The 9,520-nt window shown below is 37.7% G+C and overlaps 1 pseudogene; it reads right to left on the bottom strand.

Annotated features, from left to right (window-relative positions):
* Positions 1–6,242: 6,242 nt before the first annotated feature.
* On the bottom strand, positions 6,243–6,812 carry LOC128569268 (60S ribosomal protein L21-like; annotated as a pseudogene).
* Between the last annotated feature and the right edge of the window lie 2,708 nt (positions 6,813–9,520).

Raw genomic sequence — 9,520 nt, 5'->3', positions numbered from 1 at the left:
AATGAGATTGATGTTAAAACAAACTAGTTTATTTTGATAGAGACCAAATGTAGACTATTTCCATGTGCTCCTATTGGCTCCTTTGTAAATTTATAGCTTGGCTCACTAATCACTAAATGACATCAACTGGTTTCACTTACTCTTGTTAAAAATAAAGATGGAAGAATAAACTATGATACTGAAGTCACAATGTAGAGTTGGTGCATGATCTTTCTCCACCTTGCCTCTAGCTAAGCCTGGAGGTGCTAGGGGGCATCTTTGCTCGGCTGTCTATGAAAAGAATGCAGCCAATATCGGAGGAAACACAATCCAGAGATGGACAGGGAGAAATCAGGCTCTGGCAACATAAAATGTCTGGTTCCAGCCATGCCTGAAGCTAGTGATACCTTTGCAAATTCAGGTTATGTAAGTCAGTAAATTCCTTTATTTGCTTAAATTGATGTTTTTTGAAAACTATACTTCCTGGCTAATACTTAAGCTGAGTTAGATATCTGAGAAATGTCTGGAGAAATATTTCATAGCATTTCTAAATGGCTAGACTCTAGGCGAGGAGTCTGAAGTAAACATCTATACCCAAGCTCTTTTCAGTTTCCATCTATACAAGCATGGGTCTGCCATATGAGCACTGTCAATTGGCATTTTATGTGCAAAGCCTTTACTTGATGTCAATGCTTTCAATGTTCAGTAACATCTTAATGATAGTGTTTCCTTCATGTGAAAATGATTCGTTAAATAATTTGTGGGTGTTTTTTTTTTTTTTTTTTTTTTTTGGTCAAAACTTTCACTTTAGAAAAAGCTGTCCTGTTCCAAAGCTGAAATTGATTCTTTATTAAGAAAGGACAGCACAGAGATTGGAATTATAGACTTTCAGCATAAAGGGAATGACATCAGAGATGGTCCAAGACTCAACTTATCGGTCACACTGATACTCTGAGGATTTGGGTGACTAGGCTTCAGCAGTTCAGCTCTTTTAGTCTCAGAGCTGACAGTAATACCCATAGCTACAACCCAGGCACTTTGCTCTGCTCTTCCTCAGCCCAATAGATGTCCCTGCACTCTAGGTGGGGGGACAGAGTGAGACTCCGTCTCAAAAAAAAAAAAAAATCTTTCCTTAGCGATAAGTCTCTGGCCCTGTCTTTGAAGTACCGGCTCGCCCTCGTCTTTCATTGGGTGTATTTCTATCGGTGGCTTCTTGGTGGTGGTGATGGTGGAAGAGTGAGTAGAGGACTTGTCTCCCTTCTCTCATTTGGCGACATGTTGGGAGATACTTTCATTACTGGGCTGCCTTGAAATTTCTAATGTGCTCCTGTCCTCTGCATGTATCATCTACATGATTATTGACAGCCATAGAGATAATTTGGTTTATGGCCACATTTTCTAAGTGCAAGTGCACGGGTATAGCAGTGCTGCTGTCTCAGTAGAGATTATGAGTGTAATTAGAAAATAGAAGTTTCCACCAGGCAAGAAGAATTAAATTAACTGGAACACACACGATAAACAGAATCTAATCTTTTGACTCAGTACCTGGTTACACAGTGAGGCCCAGGGAATCAATGACAAAATCTGCACAGCCTTTTGGTGGCATCTCTACCTGTGAAATGTAGTATTGAGAGCAGATTTGATCCCCCTTCTGCCCCATTTCTTTGGGTGGGTTTTATTCACATCGCACAGACCTCCTCACAAACACTGCAGTTATGTGCAATTAAATGAACTCACTTATTGATGTAAAGCAGATTTGATGTAAAAAAATCAAATATTGATGATTTTTGCTGCTTATGTATTGGATGTAGAGTTCAGAGAGCAAAAGTCTGTGAGAACCATAACATCAAAATTATGAAATGTCTGGATGTGAAATTCGTAAAGCTAAAACGACTTTTAAACAAAGGCAGATGCTTTGTGTGGATGGATATCTCTTTTCTGTGTTCTGGGCATTTACTTTCATTTTTGAAACTCTTTTATGTGCTATATAAGGCACCTGGCCCTGGAGTGAAAAGAGATTAAAAACACCTTGGGGAATCTTAATTCCCTCTAAATCACTTTTTTCACCCTTTAAAAAAGAAAAGAGTGAGTCTGGAATGAAATATGGACCCTTATCTACCTTACAAATCCTCTCTCCTCCCGTTGCCCCAGAGTTCCAGGGCTTGCTGACAGATAGGTGGTGATTAAAGATTCTCATCAGCCCACGTGCCTCGTGCTCTCTCCTTTGTCATTCTGCAGTTGGGGATCAAAGCTGTAGCATCTATGTTCTTTGAAGACTAAGCAGGTTGGACATGTCATTTAGATGAAAAACAATTACTCAGTGTTAGCTTGCTTTTGGCAAGAGTATGTAAGGCTCATCTCACTGATGGGAAACAAAAGCTGCACTTCATCTTCATGAATTTCAAATGAGGGAGAGAGAGAAGGAAACTGTTTTCTGGCAGGAGCTTTTCTGCATAACCTTTCACTGATGAGTGTTGCTGCTTTCTTTTTTTATTTTTTTTTCCATTAATTTTAAAGCATAGCTGTGTACATTAATGCGATCCTGGGGCACCATACATTGGTTTTATAAACAGTTTGACACATTTTCATCACACTGGTTAACATAGCCTTCCTGGCATTTTCTTAGTTATTGTGTTAAGACAGTTATATTCTACATTTACTAAGTTTCACATGTACCCTTGTAAGATGCTTGATAGAATACCCTCAGTATCAGCTTGGATGATCGCGTGCTTCTCTCCCATGCACAGATGGTGCACTTGATCATGTGGTTCTACTGGTGGGAAGCCTTTGAAACATAAAAAGACGACTAAGCAGCTGAAGTACATGCTGGGGTGTTTTTTTGAACTCATCAAGGAAAGAGAATTAATAGACGGATTGCACTGATATCTTTTGTTATAAATGTGTTTGGGTTTGAGAAAACAAGCAATCAAAAGGTATATTTGTGAATCATCTATGCTTTTAGGTTAGGCTGGATCTTAAAGCTACTTCATTTTTAAGGGCTTAGTTAAAAAAAATCTCAGCTCAGTTACACTGGACCACCAGCTTCTGAGTAATGTTATGTACCTTGCTTGTGATATCAGTAAGTTCTTGGCCTTGACTATTGAAGGCAGAGCCTATTGAGCCAAGTGGGATAGTTGCTGAGAGAGGACCAAACGTCTTCTTAAGAGGGCTATGTTTGCTAACAGTATATTTTGCAGTTCAAAAACACAAGAGGGGAGGCTGAGGCAGGTGGATTGCTTGAGCTGAGGAGTTGAGACTAGTCGAAGCAAGTCTCTATATTATTTATAGGACAGTCAGGAAAATAAAAATAGTAACTGGATATTTGATAATAGTAAAAAGTTACGGCTGTTTGAGGGACAATTGTGTTTGTATGGTGGAGTCATTATCTTTTAGATAAATGTACTAAATATTTACAGATAACATATGATACTCAGCACTTCAAGTAATCTGAGGCATAGAGAAAACAAATTAATGAATTAATATTTTTGAATCTGGGTGATGGGTATATATATAGGCTTTATTATACTATTCTATTGTTGTATATGTTTGAAACTTTCCATGATAAAAAGCATAAAGACTACATATGTACTATTGCATTTATTTAAAATGTAGTAAAACTGAGTTAAAAAAAAAAAAATAGGAAAAGTACCTGGATGTTGTGGGAGCTTATAGTCCTAGCTACTCAGAGCCTGAGGCAGGATGATCACTGGAGCCCAGGAGTTTGAGGTTACTGTGAGCTATGACACCATGGCACTTTACCTAGAGCAACAGAATGAGACTATTTCAAAAAACAAAACCACCTCACCCCCAAACACACAGGGGAAGATTAAAAGCAACAGCGAACGGAAGTGAAAGTCACCCTGGCCCAGGAGGCAACGCATGTGTTTGTAGTAATGAATCTTAGGCTAGAAGAGGGCCAGCATCCATGGGTGTGGGACCTGTGTGGTCACGTGCTTAGAAGGCCCCATGCTTTGCTGATGCTCTGCCATTGCTCTTGAAATTCTTACTAATTTTTGAACAAGGAGCCCTAGGTTTTCATTTCACACTGGACCCCCACATATTTTATAGCTAGTCCTAAGGAGGAAAGAGATGTTATCACTGGGGATGAAAGATGGGGGTGGAGGGTATTTCTGGGAGGATGCTGTATCTGCCTTTAGAATTCTCCAGGTATGACTCTGGAGTCCAACTTTCCTGCTATCATCAGGGCAGCCAGTTGCTCCCTAAGGGAAGGTGCAGTAGATGGTCATCTTCTGGAGACAGCTGTGAAATGAAACTCCTTGCCCCACGGGAGTTGTCTCTTCACATATTTCCCTCTGCATGTCACATTCTTAGAGTCAAAACCTATACTGCGTCTGAGGTTACTATTATCTGAGGGACTTCAAAATAAGCTGTTTTGTTGACTCCTGGCTAACATGCGGAAGATGTAGTATTTTTCTCTATAAAGCAAGGCCTAGTTTTCACTTTAGAGTATGAACAGTCTTTTATTTCTGTGTGACATTTGTGGTGTTAATTTAAATTGCAATCTTTCTTTATTCATGTAGCCTGTGGTTAAATCCCTAATTTAGTTACTGTTGAAGATTTGGTAAAATTTGACTGAATTCCTCAAATTTAAACATACAGTGAAAAAGTGTCTATAGACTCAATGAGGAGCAACAGAGCATAGAACAGAGGCTTTGTACTGAAGAGAACCAGATCTATATTCTGGTTCTACTACTTAGGAGCTGTGTGCTGTTATTTCATTGTGTTAAGATCATTTCCTCAATGGTGGAATAAGGATAAAAAATAGTACCTTTCAGGGCTTTTGTCGGTATTAAAGAGAATAATAAACAGAACAGTTCATAGTATGTGGTATAGGTGTATCTATAACCATATGAATTTAGTTATTTAGTGTTGTCTGGCTATGGATCATTCTTTCTGACTTTAACCACCTTGTATGGATTAAGTGTTAACCTCAGTTTCAACTCCTAATGCAAGTTATAAGAATGTTATTATTTTAAAAGGTAATAAAGTGATGCTGATCTAAAACATAACATAGTTAAAACATAACATAAAAACATAACATAGTTATTCCTTTTGGCCAGAGACACCATATTCCAGCAATTCACCACAGTGGCAAACACAAAGGGGCAGAGGAGAGGCACCCGATACGTATTCTCCAGGCTTTTTAGGAGACATGGAGTTATTCCTTTGGCCATGTACATGCACATGTACAAGAAAGGTGATATTGTAGACATGAAGGGAATGGGTACTGTTCAAAAAGGCATGCCACACGAATGTTACCGTGGCAAAACCAGAGTCCGCAGTGTTAACCAGCATGCTGTTGGCATTATTGTAAATATGTTAAGGGGCAAAGTTCTTGCCAAGAGGATTGATGTTCATATTGAGCGTATTAAACTCTCTAAGAGCTGAGATAGCTTCCTAAAATGCATGAAGGAAAATCAGAAAAAGAAGGAAACTAAAGAAAAAGGTACCTGGGTTCAACTGGAGCGCCAGCCTGCTCCATCCAGAGAAGCCCACTGTGATAACCAATGGAAAGGAGCCTGAGCTCCTGGAACCCATTCCCTATGAATTCATGGCCTTAAAATAAGTGTACAGCATAGTACACAGAAAGAACCAAGAGAATCAGTTGGAAGGAGGCATAATGTGCTAGGACCTATTCCCTATTTTCATGGCATAATAGGGATAGCAAGCTTTGTTACATTCAATGGAAAGGACCCTGAGCTGCTGGAACCTATTCCCTGTGAATTCATGGCATAATAGGTGTAAAAAATACAAGGCTACTGTAAACAATAGTTCCCATTTATCAAGCATTTTGTTTATTTCTAAATGGTAAGTACATCAGTTGTAAGTCCAGCACCATGCTCCTCCCTTGGGGGAGGCCCTATTTCATAGTTAACACAACTGTGAACTTGAGACCTGTTGTTTCCATCTTGTGAGATTGTCTAACATGTTTGCTGGGGTTTTGAAAATAGAGGATGTTTATGAATTCTTTTTTTTTTTTTTTTTGGGGGGGGAAAAACACACTTGTAGCGAATGAACAAGAAACATTTTTGTGCTATTATTTGTATCTACCATGCCATGAATTCATAGGGGAAGAGGTTCCAGTAGCTCAGGGAGGCCATTGAATGTGACAAAGTGTTGATTGACTTTTGAATTCGTGGGAAATAGTTTCCAGCACCTTGTATCACTGTTACATGGGGTCTATTGGTTATCCTGTGTGCTATGCTATACACATTATGCCATGAGCTCATGGGGAATAAATAGGTTCTTGCACCTAAAAACATGGGTTCACTAGTACTCCTGTGTGCTATGTTATATGCTTATTATGCCATGAATTCATAGAGAATGGGTTCCAGGAGCTCAGGCTCCTTTCCGTTAGTTCTCACACAGTGGGCTTCTCTGGGTGGCGCAGGCTGGCGCTTCAGTTGAACCCAGGTACCTTTCTCTTTGGCTTCCTTCTTTTTCTGATCATTTTCCTTCACACGTTTCAGGAAGCTATCTCGGCTCTTAAAGTGATTAATATGGTCAATACAAACATTAATCCTCTTCACAAGGATCTTGCCCTTAACTTGTTTGTTTACAACAATGCCAACAGCATGCTGGGTAACACTGTAGACTCTTCCAGCTTTGCCACGGTCACATCTGTGTGGCATGACTTTCTGAACAGTACCCATTTCCTTGGTGTCTACAACATCACCTTTCTTGTAGATTCACATATATGTGGCCAAAGGAACAACTCCATGTTTTCTAAAAGGCCTAGAGAACATGTATCGGGGGCCTCTCCTCTTTCCCTTTGTGTTTGTCATTTTGGTGAATTACTGGAAGATGGCGTCTCCGGCCGAAAGGGATATTTATGAATTCTTGATGAAATTTTAGAGTTGAATAATGTAAGAAAGAAGCAAACTGTAACCATCTCATGCAAACCTTTTCATAGAGTTCTTAATGTTATACAATTCAAATATCTGGACTTCACTATCTTCAGTGATACATTATTCATTTTGATTTTCTAAGCCATTAAAAACATTCTCCATTTGGTGCTGAGTTATTTCATGAACAGAATCTGTGAACATAATCCTAAATTTATTCAAAATGTATAGTTTTGATGAGGAGACAGGTTTATATAGGTCCTGTTTAAAAAAACAAATCTGATAGGTGTGGGTATTACAGAAGGTAGCCAAGGAATTAATCTATGTCTGCTTATACATTTTCTTAAAAAGACAACATAGGTGAATCATTAACCATTTGAAATATTACCTAGGAAGAAAGTATAATGAAAAACAATGAAATTGTCATAATTCAGGAAAAATTTTTATAACATTTCAGTAACACCACATAAACTATATTTATATTTTACAGAAAGGGTCAATTACTTTCCTGAGAGCAGATACTGAATAAAATGAACATTAACACTAAACCTTCCCATTAAAATCTCAAATTCTGTGTTTTAAAAATCACCTTATTTATACATCCATATACCTCCTCTCTAAACATGAACATTTCACATTGCTGCACAGATCTACTAAATGTATTCTGTTTTCCAAAGCACATGTATTTTAAAAAATGAGTAATTTAAATAAGTCAAATGATTAATATGCTGACTGTTCAGAGGAAAACTTCTATCACTTTTAGCAAATCTTGCCTCTTTCACAGACGATTCTTCTCCTGAAAATTCCCAGTTAAACTAAGAACAGAATCCAAAGTAAATGAAGTCAGAACTAGTGATTCTGATTTTACTGTGATATCCCACTGTCGTGGTACGGGCCAGCAGTTAGGAAAATACTTTTCCTGTCCATGGTTGTTCGAAGTTATTTGTTTTACTGACTTTTATTTTTGCCAGGAATTTTAGCCTAGTTATAATTTTGTCACACCTTCCTGTGGCTTTTACAAATGAAAGTGTAAGCTGTGTTGAATGACTTGCAGTAGGGAAGCCACTGCTGAGGAGCATTTGGGAGGTGTATGGTTCAGAAAAAGATGTCAGCATCGTAGAAAAATTTAGCTTTGGGGCATACCAACATTCTTCAAATCGTGTGGCTCTGGAGCAAATATATAAAATTCTTTATCTTTAGTTTCATAAACTAACAAGGTAGTTAAAATGAGAAGTATAATACACAGTATACTAGATAGAATGACTTGGTTGACAGTAGTTAACAATGCTAATTATAGACAAGTGTTCATTGAATCATCTGGACTGCCTAGTCTGCACACAATTTGCATAGAGCCCGAGAACCCAAAGCTTATGGATTGCATTATAACTCTTTTCTACAAAGTGTATTTTGAAAATCTACAGTAAGATAAATCCGTATCCTGCAGAATAGATGCGTGTTCCACAGTAGCCTTCTGATCTTTTTTGTTTGTTTCATTTGTAACAAAATAATGGACTTTTTTAGGCTCTAGAATATAGTACAATGCTAAAATTATCTTTTTTTAGAAGAGTATTTTCACCTTTGATTTTTCACAAATCTATAAAAGGCAATTGTTTTACTGCTTGAAGTTAAGACTTTGTTTAGCTTAAATAATTGAGTAGAGCTTGCAATGCTGCTGTTCTCAAATGCTAAGCTTTCTTTTGGGTATAGAACTCAATTTATCTGTACTTAAAAATTTGAACACAATGGGGCATATTTTCCTCTTAAAAGCAGTTCAGAGATCAGCTTAATATTCTTATTTTAGATGATTCTAAATTTATACATAAGAACTCTGAATTTTATTTTATTTTTATTGTTAAATCATAGCTGTGTACATTAGTGCGATCAAGGGGTACAGTGTGCTGGTTTCATATACAATCTGAAATATTCTCATCAAACTGTTCAACGTAGAGAACTCTGAATTTTAATCAGTGATCAGATCTTTCTGTATGCATCAAGCTGTTGGGTATAATTAAGCAAAATGCCTGGAGCTTTCCAGTTGGATGAATATGACAATGAATCAGTGATCAAAAATTGTTATCAACTGCAATACCACCAGTATCTGTAGTTGCTCAGAACCTCACATGATTCAGGCATAATTTATTTTTCTATAAATCTTGAGCTTCAAAGAGGCTGAAAATTTGTTTTTTTTCCTGGTTGGTTCTGTGTAATAAAACCCATGTTCAGTTACCGAGAATGAATGGAGAAAGGGGGCAGGAGAAACGTGACATTTGCCTTATCTTCAGGACAAGAGGTTAATACCTTTTGAAAAAATTGGTTCAGAAAATGATATGGAGTATATGCTTGGGTAATCTAAGAGTCTGAATACATCTTGAGCATAAAATCTTAAAACTTTGGGGAATGTATTCACTGCAAATCTAGAAAGGGTCATTGGTTCTGACACATTTCTTTTTCTTTCAATAGAAACCAGATCTGGTTTGGTGGTAGCATTAAGCCCCAGGGTAGCGGGAATAAAGTTGACACCAGGTGAAATTCCACTGTGATACCAGCTATATAGGGAACTTAAATACTCCACCCCCAACATTTTGACACAATGCAATTCTTTTGCTTTTGACACACAGCATTTGTTTGAAAAGGTTATTGCTTTGAAAGTATCATCTTCAGATGAATGTACTCAG

Source organism: Nycticebus coucang, chromosome 17 (genome assembly GCF_027406575.1).
Source record: "Nycticebus coucang isolate mNycCou1 chromosome 17, mNycCou1.pri, whole genome shotgun sequence".
Lineage (NCBI taxonomy): Eukaryota > Metazoa > Chordata > Mammalia > Primates > Lorisidae > Nycticebus > Nycticebus coucang.
This window is presented reverse-complemented; position numbering and strand designations above follow the sequence as displayed.